The sequence below is a fragment of the Giraffa tippelskirchi genome, chromosome 12, assembly GCF_054371585.1.
Source record: "Giraffa tippelskirchi isolate mGirTip1 chromosome 12, T2T-mGirTip1v1.2.pri, whole genome shotgun sequence".
Lineage (NCBI taxonomy): Eukaryota > Metazoa > Chordata > Mammalia > Artiodactyla > Giraffidae > Giraffa > Giraffa tippelskirchi.
In genome coordinates, this window is record NC_137286.1 from 4,365,342 (window position 1) to 4,384,832 (window position 19,491).

At 36.4% G+C, this 19,491-nt stretch overlaps 1 protein-coding gene and 12 non-coding genes across 37 annotated transcripts in view; all 13 read right to left on the reverse strand.

The window, feature by feature from the left end:
* LOC145529390 (uncharacterized) overlaps positions 1-19,491 on the reverse strand; it is an 89,526-nt gene that overhangs the window by 44,757 nt on the left and 25,278 nt on the right. For 2 of the 25 annotated variants that reach the window (XR_014071176.1, XR_014071167.1), the window contains exons 1-12: positions 17,378-19,198; positions 16,637-16,728; positions 16,032-16,109; positions 14,574-14,636; positions 14,339-14,386; positions 14,040-14,110; positions 13,084-13,156; positions 12,206-12,289; positions 11,536-11,620; positions 8,817-8,901; positions 4,328-4,441; positions 3,275-3,352 (exon numbers count right to left, since the gene is read on the reverse strand). The gene's annotated coding sequence lies outside the window, so the exon portion shown is untranslated. Of the gene's footprint in view, positions 1-1,391; positions 2,448-2,673; positions 3,353-4,327; positions 4,442-7,144; positions 8,379-8,816; positions 8,902-10,919; positions 11,098-11,535; positions 11,621-12,205; positions 12,290-13,083; positions 13,157-14,039; positions 14,190-14,338; positions 14,387-14,573; positions 14,637-16,031; positions 16,110-16,636; positions 16,729-17,377; positions 19,365-19,491 lie in introns of those variants that run through there. The other 23 variants (XR_014071178.1, XR_014071168.1, XR_014071177.1 and 20 more) reach the window with 23 other exon arrangements.
* On the reverse strand, positions 1,106-1,177 carry LOC145530705 (small nucleolar RNA SNORD113/SNORD114 family). Its single transcript, XR_014072013.1, has one exon. It is a non-coding gene; the product is annotated as a small nucleolar RNA SNORD113/SNORD114 family (small nucleolar RNA).
* Positions 1,396-1,467, reverse strand: LOC145530703 (small nucleolar RNA SNORD113/SNORD114 family). Its single transcript, XR_014072011.1, has one exon. It is a non-coding gene; the product is annotated as a small nucleolar RNA SNORD113/SNORD114 family (small nucleolar RNA).
* Positions 3,498-3,572, reverse strand: LOC145530686 (small nucleolar RNA SNORD113/SNORD114 family). The gene has a single exon (XR_014071996.1). It is a non-coding gene; the product is annotated as a small nucleolar RNA SNORD113/SNORD114 family (small nucleolar RNA).
* On the reverse strand, positions 6,274-6,343 carry LOC145530720 (small nucleolar RNA SNORD113/SNORD114 family). The gene has a single exon (XR_014072024.1). It is a non-coding gene; the product is annotated as a small nucleolar RNA SNORD113/SNORD114 family (small nucleolar RNA).
* LOC145530706 (small nucleolar RNA SNORD113/SNORD114 family) lies at positions 8,458-8,529 on the reverse strand. Its single transcript, XR_014072014.1, has one exon. It is a non-coding gene; the product is annotated as a small nucleolar RNA SNORD113/SNORD114 family (small nucleolar RNA).
* On the reverse strand, positions 11,125-11,199 carry LOC145530685 (small nucleolar RNA SNORD113/SNORD114 family). Its single transcript, XR_014071995.1, has one exon. It is a non-coding gene; the product is annotated as a small nucleolar RNA SNORD113/SNORD114 family (small nucleolar RNA).
* On the reverse strand, positions 12,683-12,754 carry LOC145530704 (small nucleolar RNA SNORD113/SNORD114 family). The gene has a single exon (XR_014072012.1). It is a non-coding gene; the product is annotated as a small nucleolar RNA SNORD113/SNORD114 family (small nucleolar RNA).
* LOC145530682 (small nucleolar RNA SNORD113/SNORD114 family) lies at positions 13,665-13,736 on the reverse strand. The gene has a single exon (XR_014071992.1). It is a non-coding gene; the product is annotated as a small nucleolar RNA SNORD113/SNORD114 family (small nucleolar RNA).
* Positions 16,255-16,329, reverse strand: LOC145530691 (small nucleolar RNA SNORD113/SNORD114 family). Its single transcript, XR_014072000.1, has one exon. It is a non-coding gene; the product is annotated as a small nucleolar RNA SNORD113/SNORD114 family (small nucleolar RNA).
* On the reverse strand, positions 17,208-17,279 carry LOC145530684 (small nucleolar RNA SNORD113/SNORD114 family). Its single transcript, XR_014071994.1, has one exon. It is a non-coding gene; the product is annotated as a small nucleolar RNA SNORD113/SNORD114 family (small nucleolar RNA).
* LOC145530693 (small nucleolar RNA SNORD113/SNORD114 family) lies at positions 18,215-18,289 on the reverse strand. The gene has a single exon (XR_014072002.1). It is a non-coding gene; the product is annotated as a small nucleolar RNA SNORD113/SNORD114 family (small nucleolar RNA).
* LOC145530683 (small nucleolar RNA SNORD113/SNORD114 family) lies at positions 19,128-19,199 on the reverse strand. The gene has a single exon (XR_014071993.1). It is a non-coding gene; the product is annotated as a small nucleolar RNA SNORD113/SNORD114 family (small nucleolar RNA).

Sequence of the window (19,491 nt, forward strand, 5' to 3'; positions counted from 1 at the left end):
TAAATCTCTTTTCTTTGTTCATTTCTATATTTGCTTTCATTAAATCATTGAATAAATGGTACTATATATTAATCATTGAATAAATAATAAGAATAAGTATATAATAACGGTTGCTGTGTTGTGTTAGTCACTCAGTCGTGTCCGACTCTTTTTGACCCCATGGATTGCAGTCCACCAGGCTCCTCTGTCCATGAGATTCCCCAGGCAAGAATACTGGAGTGGGTTGCCATTTCCTTCTCCATTTAGTAACGGTAATAATTTAATAATAATAAAAATAATAATTGTGATAATAAAAATAAATATCCCAAGAATGAGACCCTTCAATACCCCTAACCTCAGTTTACAGCATCAGTTATCATTAGGAGTCTTTCTCTATCAATTTTCAACCTCTATTGTGCCCATTATCAATTATTCGAAATAATCATTCTTGATTATTTATCATTGAACCATGTTAATTTTTTGATTAATTTAATACGTTTTCACAATACCATGAGTACCCTCAGAGAAATCATCCATTCTAAGACAACAACCGTGTCCATTGTTCACCTGTTTCCTCCCTATTACAGTTGGTCTGACAACTGAGCACAACAAAAGTCGAAGTATCGGGAACATCCGTCCTACAAAATAACATACACACACGGTGGTAAAACTACTTAGATAGTCTTTCCATTGATTCAAGAATCTGACTATTCATTTGCATAGTAACTGAGGCATTAACTAAATTATGCTCATATTTGTTTTTCCCCTTAATAAATCAAATGTCAAACTTGTAACTGACTCAGCCAGTAACTAATACCTGTCACTTTCTATATCACCCTTAGCCAAAGAGGTAATACCCTCATAACATATCTTTCCTATTGATTATCAACCTTTTCTATATATATATAATAGTAATTTTTGCCTAACCACGTATTTTTACAATTGAAAAGGTTACTTATTCATCATTTTTTTATTTTATACATTTGTATATTGATTATTTCATTGATCCAATTACAAAAATAGAAAAAAATGCATAGTGATAATAACCAAAACAAATATCTTTGTATATTCCTAACCACTGTAAAAGGTCACTTCACACAGGTCAGTGGACTTGATTTCATTTGCATCAAACCTCAGAGTTCCAGACTTCTATTCATCGCACACAGCTCGTATGCCTCAGGGAGTCACCACTGATCTAATACTGTCCATCTTATTCTACATACATTTCTGTTTAACTTATGAATCACAAATTCACTAATAATTTTATCAGCACAATTTAAAAAAAAAAGAGATGATATATACAGAATTATTCTTACTTTAACACTTTAATACAAGAATATGATCTCTTTGTATTCCTGAAATCTCACAAAAGAAACAGTTTCTCATCAGAGGAAAAATAGTACTTATGTCTGTATCATGGACCTCAGAGTTCTAGCCATGTTTTCATCGTTTAGGACTCTTCCCGAAACGATCATCATCATTGGTCCATGACTGAGACTCCATTCTTTGTTCAATTTTGTTTATTGACTAACTCAGTAATTCACCAGTAATAATTTAAAAACCCTATTATTCACAAAACTCTAGAAGAGTCATGATATTCCTACAGTGTAAATAGATCATTCTTACAACAATGTATCTCTTTTAAATTAGATGCTGTTTTTCACCTATGCAGTAATCAATTAATGTGTCATAAATTTCAATAGTTATCACTGAGCTAGACTTGGCCTTCTGTTATTCTATATGGAACATTCAGCCAATACACTGAATACACATACACACACACACACACACGCACAAACCAACAAAAAGAAATGAACAAAACCAAGACAAAAAAATTGATTGTTACTCACATTGATCTCTGCACATCTAACACAGAGATGCAATCACATGGTGCACCACCATGGAATAATGCTTAATTAGCATGAATGTGTCCATTTTGAACAATGCAAAGCACAGTCGACGAGAAAGGGGGGAAAAACGTATCGCCACTCATCTTACATCCCACATTTCATTTACCCAATCATTGAGAAATGTATAGCTTTCCCATAATGTACAGAGTGTTTTCTCTAGACAGAAAGAACATCCTCATACTTGAGACTGACTCAGATCAATAAAACTGACTTTAAATATTTCAGATTTATCTGAAGCAACCTAGACAGCATATTAAAAAGCAGAGACTTACATTGCTGACAAAGGTCCATCTAGTCAAAGGTATGGTTTTTCCAGTGGTCAGGTATGGATGTAAGAGTTGGACCATAAAGAAAGCTGAGAGCCGAAGAATTGATGCTTTTGAACTGTGGTGTTGGAGAAGACTCTTGAGAGTCCCTTGGACTGCAAGGACATCCAAGCAGTCCATCCTAAAGAAAATCAGTCCTGAATATTCACTGGAAGGACTGATGCTGAAGCTGAAGCTCCAATACTTTGGCCACCTGATGCAAAGAACTGACTCAGTTGAAAAGACCCTGATGCTGGGAAAGATTGAAGGCGGGAGAAGAAGGGGATGACAGAGGATGAGATGGTTGGATGACATCACCGACTCGATGGACATGAGTTTGAGTAAGCTCCGGGAGTTGGTGATGGACAGGGAAGCCTGGTGTGTGTTCATGGGGTCGCAAAGAGTCGGACACAACTGAGTGACTGAACTGAACTGATCTGAATCTTAGCTAAAGGGATGACGTAATTCGTAATGTTCATCAGAGTTGGGAATTTTTATTACTATTTCTTTCCTCAGCATCTATGTTCACAATTAGACAATAATAGATCTGTTCTTCATATTTTATCTATATCTTTAATGGTACTCTCAATGATCTTTAATAATTTTAAAACTCAGTCTTAGAACTTGAACTTTAAACATTCCTAACATCTGCCTATGGGAAAAAATAAACAAAGAAATGGAGTGTGGCATGTACTGGGCCTCAGGGTTCCTTTATCATTTGTTGTCCATGACTCATCTGCTAATCATCAGTGGTACATCTGAGACCCAGTTTTAGTTCATCCATTTATCTATTTATTTCAATTAAATCCTCATTAATTGAAAATAATACATGATTAGTAAAAAAACAAAGAACAAGACACTAGAATACCCCTACTTCTCTCTAATTAACATCAAGATAGATTATATCTTTCACTAACAAATATCACTGCTATATATTATCAGTTAATCAATATAAGATTATATATCATACATATTATTGGGCCATGTTAATCTTTTGCTTCTATCTATTGCTTTTGAGAATACAATAAAAACACTGAAAACAAGTCCCCAAACCAGACCAGAACTCTGGCCATTACTCACCTGGCTCTCTGTCCCATAGCAACCTGAAGCTCAGGACCTTGGTCATCATGGAAGCTAAAGTCACCTTGAGCTTCTATTCTGAAAAGTAACAAGCAGAGAAGGTGATCCCAGACATGGAAACTTTCTCTCCATTGACCTGCAGGCATGTTTATTGATGTTTTCAACGGTTCATTTACCATAACCAATGAAAATGCATGAAGAGAATGACTACATTTCTTTCATATTGGACCTCAGAGTTCCAGACACATATTATTCATCATCAATGACTCATATGCTGGTATTGATCATCATTGATCCACAAACGATGACTTCCTCTTCATTCAATATTGGCTACTGATTAGCTAAAGATAATTTTAATACTCTAGGATGAAAATGAGCCCAAGGAGTCCTTCATACTGCTCATAGGTTTCTAGATAATCATTCTCCCATCATTACTCAGTTCAATTCAGTCGCTCAGTCATGTCCAATTCTTTGTGACTCCATGGACTGCAGCACATCAGGCTTTCCTGTCCATCACCAACTCCCGGAGCTTACTCAAACTCATGTCCATTGAGTTGGTGATGCCATCCAACCATCTCATCCTCTGTCATCCCCTTCTCCTCCCATCTTCAACCTTTCCCAGCATCAGGGTCTTTTCAAATGAGTCAGTTCTTTGCATCAGGTGGCCAAAGTATTGGAGCTTCAGCTTCAGCATCAGTCCTTCCAATGGATATTCAGGACTGATTTCCTTTAGGATGGACTGGATCTAGGTTGGATCTCCTTGCAGTCCAAGGGACTCTCATCATTCTAACTCTCTTAAATTTATTATTAGCTTTTAGCTTCCTATCAGCTCCTTGGCATCACCGGCTGAATGGACATGACTTTGAGCAAGCTCCAGGAGTTGGGGATGGACAGGGAAGCCTGGCATGCTGCAGTCCATGGGGTTGCAAAGAGTCAGACATGACTGAGTGACTGAACTGAACTGATCCGTTCCTTGGGATAAAAGTCACCTTCTTTCATTTTTTGTCACCCATGTGATTAGTGCAGTCATTAGTTTTAGAGAAATCATCCAACCTCAGATAAGGAATGAGATGATGCCCACATAGGTCTCCTGGCTCCTACAACAAAGATGCCATCCTAGGCTGGTGCTCCAGAAGGAATCCTTCCTTCAAGTCCCATGCATCCACTCTGAGGAGTATAAAGCAAAATGGACCATCAATGTGGTGGAGACACTCTTCACTGCTTCTTGTTTCCACACTCACAGCATTATTCAGGCCATCCTTAACCTGGGGTACATAGAAAACCTTTTGACAATGAACCATTTGGATATTACCACTGAGCCAGAATATAAAGGTTGACTAGGAGCTTCATGCACTTCCCTTGCAGCTCAGCTGGTAAAGAATCCGCCTGCTATGCAGGAGACCAGGGTCCGGTCCTTGGGTTGGGAAGATCCCCTGGAGAAGGGAAAGGCTACCCACTCCAGTATCCTGGCCTAGAGAATTCCACGGACTGTATAGTCCATGGGGTCACAGAGTCGGACACGACTGAGTGACTTTCACTAGAGGGACTAGGAGCTTCCCAGGCGGCCAAGTGGTAAAGAATCCACTCGCTAGCGTGGGAGACGCAAGAGACGTGGGTTCAATCCCTGGGGTCAGGAAGATCCCTGGGAGTAGGAAATGGCAACCCATTCCAGTATTCTTGCCTGGAAAATTCCATGGAAAGAGGAGCCTGACAGGTTATAGTCCATGAGGTCACAAAGAGATGGACACAACTGAGCACACACCTCTCTGATCACTTATTCTGTCCCCTCAACCTGAAGCTAAGTGCTAACAGCTGTGTGCCATTCATTAGTAATTGAAATTCAGGGTGTCCTTGGTATATTAATAGTATTTCATGGCTCACCACGTATTTCAGTAATTGGAAATTGCTTCATTTCATCCATCTTTATTTTTAATTATATATTTATAGATTCGCTTATTTTCCAATTATAATAATACAATGAAAATTCATGAACACAAAGACCACAGATAAGCCCCTCATTTATTCCTGACGTCTCTCTATAGGATGCCTTCTCAAGTTGAGAATGGACTAGATTACTTTAATACTGCATCTCAGAATTCCAGACAAGTATTCACCATATATCACTCATCGATCCAACATTGTTCTTATTTTCCAAATTTATTTCTATTTGTATTGATTAAATAAAAATTTAATAATTTTAGAAGTACAATTTAAAAAAAAGTCTTAATGTGTCTAGAATAATTCTTACTTAAATATTTATCTCTCTTTAATAGATTGTTTTTCATATATGCTTTAATCAATATAATGGTTTGTATATCAATGCCCAGCACTGAAAAGCAGCTGCCTTCTTTATTTTTATTCTACATTTCTCAATAAAACAGTAAATTAATTTAATAAAAAAACAGACAACTTCAACTATCACTCACATTAATCTCCATGCTCCTATTACACAGAGGCAACCACAGAGCTCATTTGTCCATGGAAGACGCTAAATCATCTGAACTGCCTTTATTCTAACGAGTACAGAACACAGCTGATAACATCACTGAGACCTAACAACCACTGATCTTGTTTTCTACATTTTATTTTCTCAGTATTTAGGTATTTATTACTTTTTCTTTTGCTATATGTTTTTTATCTTGTTGAAAGGAAAAACTCAATCTTTAGTCTGAGGCAGAACAATTAAACTGCTTCTTATGCATTTCTATCTAACTTTGGTCAAAGAGGTGACCCTCCACCATTTATTTAATGGGACTTAGGGACTTCAATGTTCATTATAGTATCTTTTGCCTCACTCAGTATGTTCATTCTCGGACAAAGTTTTACCTTCATTTTCCTTATGTATATTTATATTTGCTTAATGGTTCCATCACCAATCTATTAATTATAGCAAATCAAAGTCTATGAAATCAATGTAAGAATATAATCTACTTATATTCCTGATATCTCTCTAGATAGAAACAATTTCACCAGAAGGAAGACACTACCAATGTTCTGGATTGGACCTCAGAGTTTCAAACATAGTTTTCATTGTTCAGGGCTCTTCCCATCACAAACATCCCTGGTCCAACACTGAGCCTCTTTTCTTCCTTATTCCTATATTTGTATTAAATATATTAATATTTATATTTTTATTTATTTTTATTTAATATTTATTTTTTATCTTTCAGTTCTGGTTTCCTCGGTGTGTATTAAATATATTATATTTGATTAAATCATTGATTAAGTGGCATTAATAAAAATAATATATGATTCACTAAACATCCCAAGAATAAAACCCTTGAATATCCATAATCTTAGTTTACAGAATCATTTCCCATTAAGGCCCTTTCTCGTCCAATTTTGGACCTCAATCCTGGCCATTACCAATTATTCAAAATAATCTTTCTTATCATATTTATCACTGAACTGTGAGTAACTTTTTGATTAATTGAATACTTTTTTAATAATACCGTAAGGATCCTCAGACAAATCACCCAAGACAGCAGAGGTGGTGTGACTACCAACCACAGCAGAAGCTGAGGCAGCAGCAACATCCACCTTCAGAATAGTAAGCAGACAAGGTGATGAAAGTACTGAGCTATTCTCTCCATTGATCCAAATACCCCACTATTTATTTGCACAGTCACTGAGGCATTGACTAACATATAATCAGTAACTGATGAACTTATTGTCAAAGTGGGAACTGATCCAGTTAGTACCAAATACCTGTCACTTTCTATATCATTCTTGGGCAAAGAGATGACACCCTAATACTACGTCTTCCTCGATGGGTATTAGTAGTTTCAATATATATTAATGTATTACTACATGATACAATTTTTGCCTAACCACATTTTTATAATTGAAAAAGGCTTCACATTCATCTTGTTTACTTTTATATATTTTTTATTGACTATTTCATGGATTCAACTATAAAAACAGAAATACATGGAAGAAAAGTTATGATCAAACTAGAGAGCATATTAAAAAGCAGAAATATTACATTGCTGACAAAGGTCCATCTAGTCAAAGCTATGATTTTTCTGCAGTCATGTATGGATGTGAGAGTTGGACCATAAAGAAAGCCAAGCGCTGAAGAATTGATGCTTTTGGGTTGTTTTTAATTAATTAATTTATTTTAGTTGGAGGCTAATTACTTTACAATATTGTAGTGGTTTTTGCCATACATTGACATGAATCAGCCATGGGTTTACATGCGTTCCCCATCCTGAACCCCTCTCCCACCTTCCTCCCCATCACATCCCTCGGGGTCATCCCATTGCACCAGCCCTGAGCACTTGTCTTATGCACTGAAACTGGACCGGCGTTCTGTTTCACATATGATAATATACAAATTTCAATGCTATTCTCTCAGATCGTCCCACCCTCACCTTCTCACACAGAGTCCATAGGACTGTTCTATGCATCTGTGTCTCTTATTCTGTCTCGCATATAGGGTTATTATCACCATCTTTCAAAGTCCATATATATATGCATTAGTATACTGTATTGGTGTTTTTCTTTCTGGCTTACTTCACTTCAGTTTCATCCATCTCAATAGAACTGATTCAAATGTATTCTTTTTAATTGCTGAGTAATATTCCGTTGTGTATATGTACCACTGCTTCCTGATCTATTTGTCTGCTGATGGACATCTAGGTTGCTTCCATGTCCTGGCTATTATAAACAGTGCTGCGATGAACATTGGGGTACACGTGTCTCTTTCAGTTCTGGTTTCCTCGGTGTGTATGCCCAGCAGGAATTGATGCTTTTGAACTGTGGTGTTGGAGAAGACTCTTGAGAGTTCCTTGGACTGCAAGGAGATCCAACCAGTCCATCCTAAAGGAAATCAGTCCTGAACATTCATTGGAAGGACTGATGCTGAAGCTGAAGCTCCAATACTTTGGCCACCTAATGCAAAGAACTGACTCACTGGAAAAGACTCTGATGCTGGGAAAGATTGAAGGTGGGAGGAGAAGGGGACAACAGAGGATGAGATGGCTGGATGGTATCACCGATGTGATGGACATGACTTTGAGTAGGCTCCGGGAGTTGGTGATGGACAGGGAAGCCTGGCGCGCTACAGTCCATGGCGTCGCAGAGTCAGACATGCCTGAGTGAACTGACGTGATCATAAAAACCAAAACAAAGATCTTTGTAAATTTCTAACCACTGCCTATAAGGCCATTTCAAATAGGACAACAAGCCTCAGGGTTTCAGACATGTATTTACTGTACACGACTCATACGCCATGGGTAGTCATCATTGATCTAATATTATCCCTCTTTTTTCTATGTGCACTTCTATTTCTTTGTTGTATAAGCCACAAATTCACTAATAATGTTAGCAGTACAATAAAAAAAACAAAAATTGCCTGGATGTACCTAGAATTATTCTTACTTTAATATATATCTCATTAACACTCTCAACTTTCTATATGGTTCATATATCCATACTCAACACTGAAATGCGGTGCCTTATTATATTCCACATTTATTAATAACACATTGCATTATGTTAATAAAATAACAAACTGAGAAAAATTTCAACTATCACTCACATTAACCTTCATCCTCCTCCTGTTCAGAGGCAACCATAGAGCTCATGTCCATGAAATATGCTAAGCCATTTCTATTGCCTTCATTCTGAGGAGTATAGAACAAAGATGAGAAAAATATTCATACCTAACTGCCATTAATCCTTATTTTCCATATTTCATTTAATCGGGTAGTTATTATTTTTTCTTTCTCTCAGTATTTTTTATTTTGTTACAAGTGAAAATTCAATCTTTAGTCGGAGGCAGAACAACTAAACTGACTCTTACATATGCATTTCTAGCCAATCTGGGTCAAATAGGTAACTCTCACTCATTTATTTTGTGGGCATCAGTGTTTCCAATGTGTATTAATAGTATCTTTGGTCTCACAAAATTCCAACATGGACAATGCTTCATCCTATTTTTCCTTATATATTAATTTGTATTTGCTTAATGCTTCCACCATCACAGATCCGTTAATAATAACAAATGTAAGTCTATGAAATCAATACACGAACATACATTTTTACATTCCTGGCATATGTCTATAGAGATAATTTCACACAGGGAACAGATTACTTATGTTCTGTGTTGGGCCTCAGAGTTTCAGATGTGTTTTCCCTACTCAGGACTCTTCTTTTCATGGTCATCACTGGCCCATGACTGAGCCCCCTTTTTGCTGTTTATTTCTATTTGTTCATTGACTAATCTATTTGTTGACTAATCATTCTCACAGCAGTGTACTCACTTTAATTTTTTTATAATTCACTAATATTTTTATATTGAATATATGTTGATTTATTGGAGTATAATTGGTCTACAATATTGTGTTAGTTTCAGCTGTATGGCAAAGTGAATCAACTATATGTATACATGTGCCCCCTCTTTTTTAATTTCCTTCCCATTTAGGTCATCACAGAGCACTGAGTGGAGTTCCCTATGCTACACAGCAGGTTCTCATGATTTAACTATTTTATACGTAGCATCAGTAGTGTATATATGTTAATCCCAATAAATAATATGCTGTTATTCATCTGAGTTAATCAGTTAATGCTTTATAAAGTTCTATATTTATCACTGAGCTGTATTGTCCTTCAGTTATTATATATGGAAATTTCAAATCCACTGTATACACAGAGGAAAAAAAATCACTGAAACTATGATGAGAAATTTGACTATTACTCACACTGGGTTCTGTGCTTCTAACACAGAGATAAAATCAAAAGGTGCATTCAAGAGACTAAAAGTGTGGATGTGCCCATTTTGAACAATATAAAGCATGATCAATGAGAAGAAAAGAAAAAAATTTATCACCACTGACTTCATCTACTTTTCACTTAACCAGTCATTTAGGAATTTATAACTTTTTTAGAATGCAGACATTGTTTTCTCTTAACAGAAAGAATAACTTTAAATGTGAGATTGACTCAGAACAATCAAGTCAACTCTGAATAGTTCAGGTCTATCTAATACTTGGCCAACCCCTGAACCATCCATTTCAAAATGGACATCAATGTTGGCAGCTTTTATTAATATCTCTTGCTTCATCATATATGTTCATAATTAGATAATAATTCACTGTTTTCATTCATCTATTATCTATATATCTTTAATGGTGTTTTCATTGATATAGTAATAATTTTTACACTCAGTCTAAGAATTTGAACTTTGTACATTCTTAACACCTGTGCACAGGAAGAAATGAACCAAGAAAAAGGCTATGGGTTTTGTTGGACCTCAGAGCACCAGACTCTTTTTCTCATCATCCATGGTCAGGCTATCATCATCATTGGTTCATTCGGGCCCACTTTTAGTTCATTTATACTTATATTCTTATCAATTAAATCATTGCTTCACTGATAATAACAACATAAATATTTGAGTAACAAAAACCAAAGAGCAAGCCATTAAACATTCCTGACTCTTCTTTAATTAATACCAAAATAGATTGCACCCTTCATTAATAAATATCAATGTTATATATTATCAACTAATCAACATATGGTCTCAAGTCATATTTATCATTGGGACATAGTTAATCTTTTCCTTATATTTGCTCCTTTCAAAGAATATTATGAAAACACTTATACAACACAAACCAAGATGAAAATTTTGAGCATTACTCACCTTGCTCTTTCCTGAAAATGATATTGATCACAATAGAGGCTGAAATCACCTTGAGCTTCTGTTTTGAAAAGTATCAAACAAAGAAGGCGATAACAGAGATAGAAACCTTCTCTCCATTGATCTGCAGACTTATTTATCGATGCTTTCATTGGCTCAATTATCATGACCAATGAAAATGCTTGAATAGAAGGACAGTGCTTTTCTATTGGATCTCAGAGTTCCAGACATGTATTATTCATTATCAATGACTCATACGCCGCCATTTATTATCACTGATCCAGAAAAGAAGACTGGCTCCTCAGTCTGTATTGTTAATTGATTAATTCATTGATTGGCTAATTATAATTTATAACTCTATGAGTCACAAAACCCAACAAAAGACTTGACACTGCCAACACTCACATGTTTCTAGGAAAATACTCACATCATTATGTCTTTCTTATCTATGATCAGTTTTTCATATAGGCAATAATCAATATAATGCTTCATACTAATCTCTTTATTCTCAACAGGATTAAAATGACCCTCTTTAACTATACTTCAAATATATTAATAATACAGCAAAAACATTAGACAAGCCATTCAACCCAAGACCACAAAATTTGATTATGCTCACACGGGTCTCTGGTTCCAACAACAAAGATGCCATCCTAAGCAGGTGCTCCGTGAGGAATCCATCCTTCAGGTCTCAGGCACCCACTCTGAGGAATACAAAGCAAAGCAGACCATCAAGATGGCAGAGACAATCTCCACTGCTCCCTGCTTCCACATTCACATTATTATTCAGGCCATCCTTAACTTAGGATACACACGAAATCTGTCAGAAACGAACCACTGGGATCTCACCATCATGCCAGAATCTGAAGACGGTCTTTCACTTAGATCCTGTCACCCTCATCCTTTCCCTAAGTGGTATCGGTCATGTACCATTCATTATTAATAGAACTTCAGGGTTTCCATAATACTGTAATAGTATTTCTTGTCTCACTACATATTTCGATAATTAGACAGTGTTTTACTCCATTCATCTTTATTTTTAATTAAATGTTTAGTTACAGATTCTCATATTATCTTATTATATGGATATATGCAGCCTGGCATGCTGCAGTCCATGGGGTCACAAAGAGTCGGACATGACTGAGCAACTGAACTGAACTGACTGAACTGATATTCATACTCAACACCGAGATACAGCTGCCTTCTTTACTTATATCCCACATTCCTAATAATACTGTGAAGCACCTTAATGGCAGAACAAACTGGAACAAACAACAACTATTACTTACTTTAATCTCCATCCTCCTATTATACACAGGCAACTACAGAACTTGCGTCCATGGAAGATGCTAAATCATTCTACTGCATTCATTCTGGGGAGTACAGAAAATGCAATATAATAAAAATATTGAGAACTAAATTTGTTCAATATTTAGGTATTTATTATTTTTTCTTATTCTCTCAATTTTTTGTCTTGTTAAAAGAAAAAAGCACAATAATTAAACTGCCTCTTATCTATACATTTCTATCTAAACTTGGTCAAATAACTGACCCTCAGAAAAATGTATTCAATTTTGACCATGCTTCACCCTATTTTTTCCTTATACATTAATTTATATTTACTTAATGGTTCCATCACAGATCCATTAATATTTAACAACAAATCTAAGTCCAGAAAATCAATACAAGAATATGGTCTTTGAATAATCCAGACCTCTCTCTAGAAAAGCAGTTTTGAAGAGGGAGGAGACTACAGGTGCTCTGGGTTGGACCTCAGAGTTTCAGACATGTTTTCATCGTTCAGGACTCTACCCGAAACGATCATCATCATTGGTCCGTGACTTAGTCTCTTTTCATTCGTTTCTATATTTGTGTTGATTAAATCATCAGCTAATTGATATTAATAAAAATAATATATGCTTCAGTAAATGTCCCAAGAATAAGACCTTCAATATTCGTAATCTCAGTTTACAGAATATTTTCTCATTCAGAGGCTTTCTCTTGCTTTGTTCAACCTCAATTCTGCACATTATTAATCAAAGCAATGTTTCTTATCATATTTACCACTGAACTATTAGCAATATTTTTATTAATTTCATACTTTTTAATAATATCATGAGCACCTTCAATCAAATCACCCAAGCCAACAACCTGGCTCATTATTTACCTTAGGGCTTTCCTGACACATAGGCAGCTGATGACTGAACACAGTAAAGGCTGAAGCAGGAGGAGCACCCATTCTGAAGAAGAATAACAAGCCGACAAGGTGATAAAGATATTCAGATATTCTCCCAATTGAGCCAATCATCTGCGACTCATTTGCACAGTAACTTAGTCCTTCACTAAATGATGATAATATTGACTTCTTTTTCCCTTAATGAATCTAATGTCAAATTGATTACCGACTCAGTCAGTAACTATTACCTATCATTTTCCACATCACTCTTAACCAAAGAGATAACGTCTTTCTAGGACTTTTTTACCTAATGGATATCAGTCTTTTCAATATATATTAATGTATTAGTCTATGTTAGTAATATTTCCCAAAACCACATATTTTTATTGAAAAGTCTTTATAGTCATCATTATTTATTTTATAAATTTGCAATTAACTATTTCATTGATCAAATTATAAAAATAGAAAACAAAATGCATGGTCATAATAACCAAAAGAAAGATCTTTTTATATTTGTAACCTTTGACTATAGGATCACTTCAAACAAGACAATGGAATAGATTCAATTTGCATTGGATCTCAGAGTTCCAGACATGTATTCATCATACATGACTCATACGCCACGGGTAGTCATCATTGATCCAATATTGACCCTCTTTTTCTACATACATTTCTATTTCTTTATTGTATAAATCATAAATTCACTAATAATTTTAGCAGTGCAATTAAAAACACAGGAGCTTTGGTGTATACAGAATTATTGCTAGTTTAATATTTCTCACATTAATAGTCATTTTCCATTTAGGATTTAACAGTATAATGGTTCATATATACATACTAAACACGGAAATGCAGCTACCTTCTTTACTCATATTCCACATTTCTTAATGATTGAGTGAATTTCTTTAATAAAAAATACTGACAATGGAACTTCAACTATTACTTACATTAATCTCCATTCTCTTATTATTCGGAGGCGACCACAGATCTGGTGCCCATGACAGATGCTAAATTCATTCTGAGGAGCACAAAACACAGAAGATGAAAATATTGAGACAAAATCGCCACTGATCCTTACTTGGGGCATTTCATTTATACCACATTTATTATTCATTATTTATTCTTCCTATGTTTATTTCTTAAACTTTTTAAAAGAAAAACTTCAATTTTTAGTCTGAAGAAGAATAAATAAATGGCTAATATATAAGCATGTCTATAGCAATCTGGCCAAAGGGGTGACCCTCACCAGTTTAACGGGATTCAGAATTTTGAATTTTTATTCACAACACCGTGTCTAAAAAAAAGATATTCATATGAGAACACTTTCACAAGTTTTCCTTATATGTTTATTTATGTGTTTAATGATTTAATCATAGATTCATTGTTAATAACTACTATAACTATGAAATTAACAAGAATATGATCTTTTTGTATACCAGACAACTCCTTATAAAACAATTTCAACAAAGGACATAGACTACTTATGTTCTGTGTTGGATCCCAGAAAGACACTTCAGAAATGTTTTCATCCTTCAGGACTCTTCCTGGAATGATAAGCATAATTGGTCCATGTGTGTGTCTCTGTTCTTTTTTCATTTCTATTTGTTTATTGGCTAAACAACTAATCCATTCATAAACATTTTAAAACTCTATTATTCAAAAATCCTAACAAGCCCAGGACATCACTACTGTGTAAATAGTTCAGTTTCATAGCAATGTAATTTCAGCATCTTTTTTTTAATTAGATGCTATTTTTGATTTATATATTAATCAATTAGTATTTCATCAAATTCTCTATTTTTGACTGAGCTATAATTGACTTTTTGTTATTCTGTATGAAAATTTCAAACTGTAACCTTAATACACACAGACACACACAAATAACACAAACACAGAAATCAACAAATCCATGATAAACTTGACTAAATTTCTTTCAGGTAAAAATAAGCAGACAAACCAAGACAAGAAGTTGGCCATTACTGACAACTGGGCTTTCTACTTCTAACAAAGAGATGCAATTGTAAGGCACAAAATCAGGGGAAAAGGCTTAATTAAAATTTTAACACTCTGTACTTCGAAAATACTCAACAAAACCTTGTTAGAGCTAATATATCTCTGCAGAAACTCTCATCTCATATCTGTCTCATATTTATTGTAAGGTTTCACAATGCATTAATCAATAGAAAGCTTCATATTCATTACTTATTTATCAGTGGGATAAAAATGGCCTTATTTGATTATCTGGAAAAGGGAATGGCAACCCACTCCAGTATCTTGCCTGCAAAATCCCATGGATAGAGAAGCCTGGTGGGCTACAGTCCATGGGGTCACAAAGAGTTAGACACAACTGAGTGACTAACATTATTTTATTATATTTCAAACATCTTATTGGAAAAATAATTACCAATAGAAAACAACAAAAAGAGTTAAAGAGCAGGTAATGTTCAAAATGGTCTCCTGGCTCCTAAAAAGTGCGTTCCAACACAAACGCCTCCCCCCAAATTCTTAGATTCCCTTTATGTAATCCCTCAGACTCCATAAAATGTATTCATCACACACAACTCACATGAAACTGCTGCTGCTGCTGCTGCTAAGTCGCTTCAGTCGTGTCTGACTCTGTGGGACCCCATAGACGGCAGCCCATCAGGCTCCCCCGTCCCTGGGATTCTCCAGGCAAGAACACTGGAGTGGATTGCCATTTCCTTCTCCAATGCATGAAAGTGAAAAGTGAAAGTGAAGTCGCTCAGTCGTGTCTTACGCTTCACGACCGAATGGACTGCAGCCCACCAGCCTCCTCCGTCCATGGGATTCTCCAGGCAAGAATACTGGAGTGGGGTGCCATTGCCTTCTCCACACATGAAACTAGTAGGCATCAATCATCCAATGTTATCTTCTTTCACCTCATTTTTTTCTGTATTAGTTATTGAGTAAATACTCACCTGGCTGTCTGTCTCATAGCAACCTGAAGCTCACGACCTCGATCACCATGGAGGCTGAAATCACCATAAGCTTCTATTCTGAAAAGTACCAAGCAAAGAAGGAGAGCACAGAGATAGAAACTTGCCCTCCATGGATGTGTATTCATGCTGTTTGGTACTTTCATTGGCTCAGTTACTGAAACCGATGAAAATCCACAAAGAGAAAGACCACATTTCTTTTCTATTGGACCTCAGAGTTCCAGACACGTATTATTCGTCATCGATGACTCATACGCTGGCATGGATCATCATTCATCCAGAAACCATGACTTTTCATTCAATATTGGTAACTGATTCATGCCTTAATTCACTAATGACAATTTTAACACTATGGGATTAAAAGGAGGCCAATGAGGTGTCATATGGCTCATAGATCTCTAGAAATTTTTCACATCATTCCATCTCTGTCTCATCTCTGCTATTGCCTTTCCCCTGCATCACTTCCTGGTTCATCAAGAAACTGATAAAAGTGGCCTTCTTTCATTTTCTGTCACCTAAGTCAATAGTGTAATCTTTACTTTTGGAGAAACCACTTTAGAACAGATGAGGAATGAGATGATTCTCACATGGGTCTAGGGACTATGGTTCCAACAGCAAAGATGCCCTCCTCGGCTGGTGCTCCACGAGGAATCCCTCCATCAGATCCCATGCATTCACTCTGAGAAGTATAAAACAAAACATATCATCAGGATCATGGAGACACTCGCCACAGCTTCTTGCTTCCGTTCAGGCTTTCCTTAACTTAGGGTACGTGGGAAATCTCTTGAAAGCAAACCACTTGGATCTTACTGTAGAGCCACAAGACAAGGGCTGAATATTACTTATCCTGTCCCTGCCATCCTTTCCCTAAGTGCTAACATTTATGGCCCATGGCTTCCTCATTGAAATTGGAGGTGTCCTTGCCATACTCATAATCTACCTTGTCTCAACCCATGCTTCCAGGATTGGTAATTGTCTTCCACCTTTCACCTTTACATCTCTTCATGTGTTTAGGAAGACCTACTCTATTTGTCCATTCCACTCAACAGAAGGTTCCAGCATCAAAACAAGGACCATTAATGAGACCCTCATGCATTCTTGACCTCTGCTATAGTGTCATTCCCAACAGGATAATGGATGGACTTAATTCTATTTGCATTGGACCTCAGAGTTCCAATCATGTATTCATCATTCACAATTCATACGCCACCAGAAGTCATCATCGATCCAATGTTGTCCCTTCTCCTCTTCACTGATTTCTACATTCTTTAATCATTAATTCCACACATCTCTCCCAGTACACCCCCTTAAATGTGATCATTACTCACATGGGTTTCTACAGTCATAAGGTCCATGACCATGGACTACTGACAGTTTATTCAGCTCAGAAGCGTTGATTCTCATGAATGGAGTCCAGTCAATGAAAATGAAAGAAAAAGAGAGAGAAAGAAAAATTTAGGGCCACTGATTCTTCCACTCCAAATTTCATGTTCTAAATCATGAGGAAGTAATACCTATTTCATCATGCAAAGATAGTGCTTTCTAGAAATAAAACTATACTCAAATTTAAGAGTATACAAACAATACAAGTGACTGCCTGTGGTACATCTACATGATGCTTTGCCAAGGAGTTGACCTCTTAGGTTCATGTGTTGCTAAATGTGTATCCACAGAAGCAATTTTTATCATTATTTCTCGCCAGACCACAAGTGTCCAGAGGAGATACTAACTGACCTTTTCTACTCAATCCAGTAGGTATATCCTTTCAAGGGACCTGTCTTTTGATAACAAGATATCTAAATTCACTAACCCAACCTAAGAATATGACTTTATAGATTCTCAATATCTGTTCACAGGAAGAAAGAAAAGTAGACAAGAGGGGATGTGCATTCATGGCCCTCAGGCTCCCAGATACTCTGGGTTACTTGCCCACCCCTCATCCTCTACCCAAGTTCATCTTTGGGTCCATTAGGCCCAGTTGTAGGTCTTTCATTCATTCATTTTGATCATATAAAGTATCATGTCCTCAATACTGATGAAATAAAAGCAAGATGACCCCAAACACAACAAAAAGAACCTCGAATATCTCAAACTTCTCTCCAATCACTACCACCATCGAGGAACCAATGAAAATCCATGAAGAGAAAGACCACATTTCTTTTCTATTGGACCTCAGAATTCTAGACATGTATTATTCATCATCGATGACTTATACGCTGGCATGGATCATCATCGATCTAGAAACCATGACTTTCTCTTCATTCGATATTGGTAACTGATTCATGCCTTAATCCACTAATGACAGTTTTAATACTGGGGTTATAATGAGACCAACGAGGCCTTCATGTGGCTCTTAAGTCTCTAGAAATGTTCTTATATCATTCCATCTCTGTCTCATCTTTGCTCTTGGCTTTTCCCACATATCACTTCCTTATTCATCAAGGAACATTATGGTCGTTAGTTTCAGAGAAATCACCCAACCACACATGAGGAATGAGATGATTGATGCCCACACAGGTCTCCCCACTCCTACATCAAAGACGGTGTTCTAGGCTGGTGCTCTATATGGAATCCTTCCTTCACATCAGGTGTGTCCACTCTGAGGAGTATATAGCAAAGCAGACCATCAATATGCTGGAGATACTCTCCACTGGCCCCTGTTTGCATTCAAGCCATCCTTCACTAAGGGCATCTGGGAAATCTCATGAAAATGAATCACTTGGATCTTACCATGGAGCCACAAGACGATGGCTGCCTCTTACTTATCTGGTCCCCTTCATCCTTTCCCTACGTACTAACAGTCATGCCCCATGACTTCCTCATTGAAATTCAGGGTGTTTTTGCCATATTCATAGTCTATCTTTTCTCAAACCATAGTTCTATGATTGGAAATTGCTTTCTGCCTTTCATCTTTACTTCTCTTTATGTCTTTAGGGAGAGCTCTTCAATTTGTCCATTATAGTCAACAGAACATACTGGCATCAAAACAAGAACCACAAATAAGCCCTTCCTATATTTCTGGCCTCTACCATAGGGTCACTTCCAATAGGATAACGGATGGACTTGATTTTATTTGCATTGGACCTCAGAGTTCCAGACACGTATCCATCATTTACAACTCATACGCCACCAGTAGTCATCATCAATCCAATGTTATCCATTCTTCTCTTCACTTATTTCCACAGTCTTTACTCGTAATTCCATACATCTCTCCTAGGTATTGAACACCCTCTTAAAGGTGATCATTACTCACATGGGTTCCTACAATCATTAGGTGCATGGTCATGGAATATAATAGCTTGATCAGCTCAAATCCTTCCATTTTCATTAATAGAAAGCCCAGTCCATGAAAATGAAAGAAAAGGAGAGAGAGAAAGGAAAATTTAGGGTCATTGATTCTTCCTCATCAAATTTCATGTTCTCAATTATGAGGAATTGATAC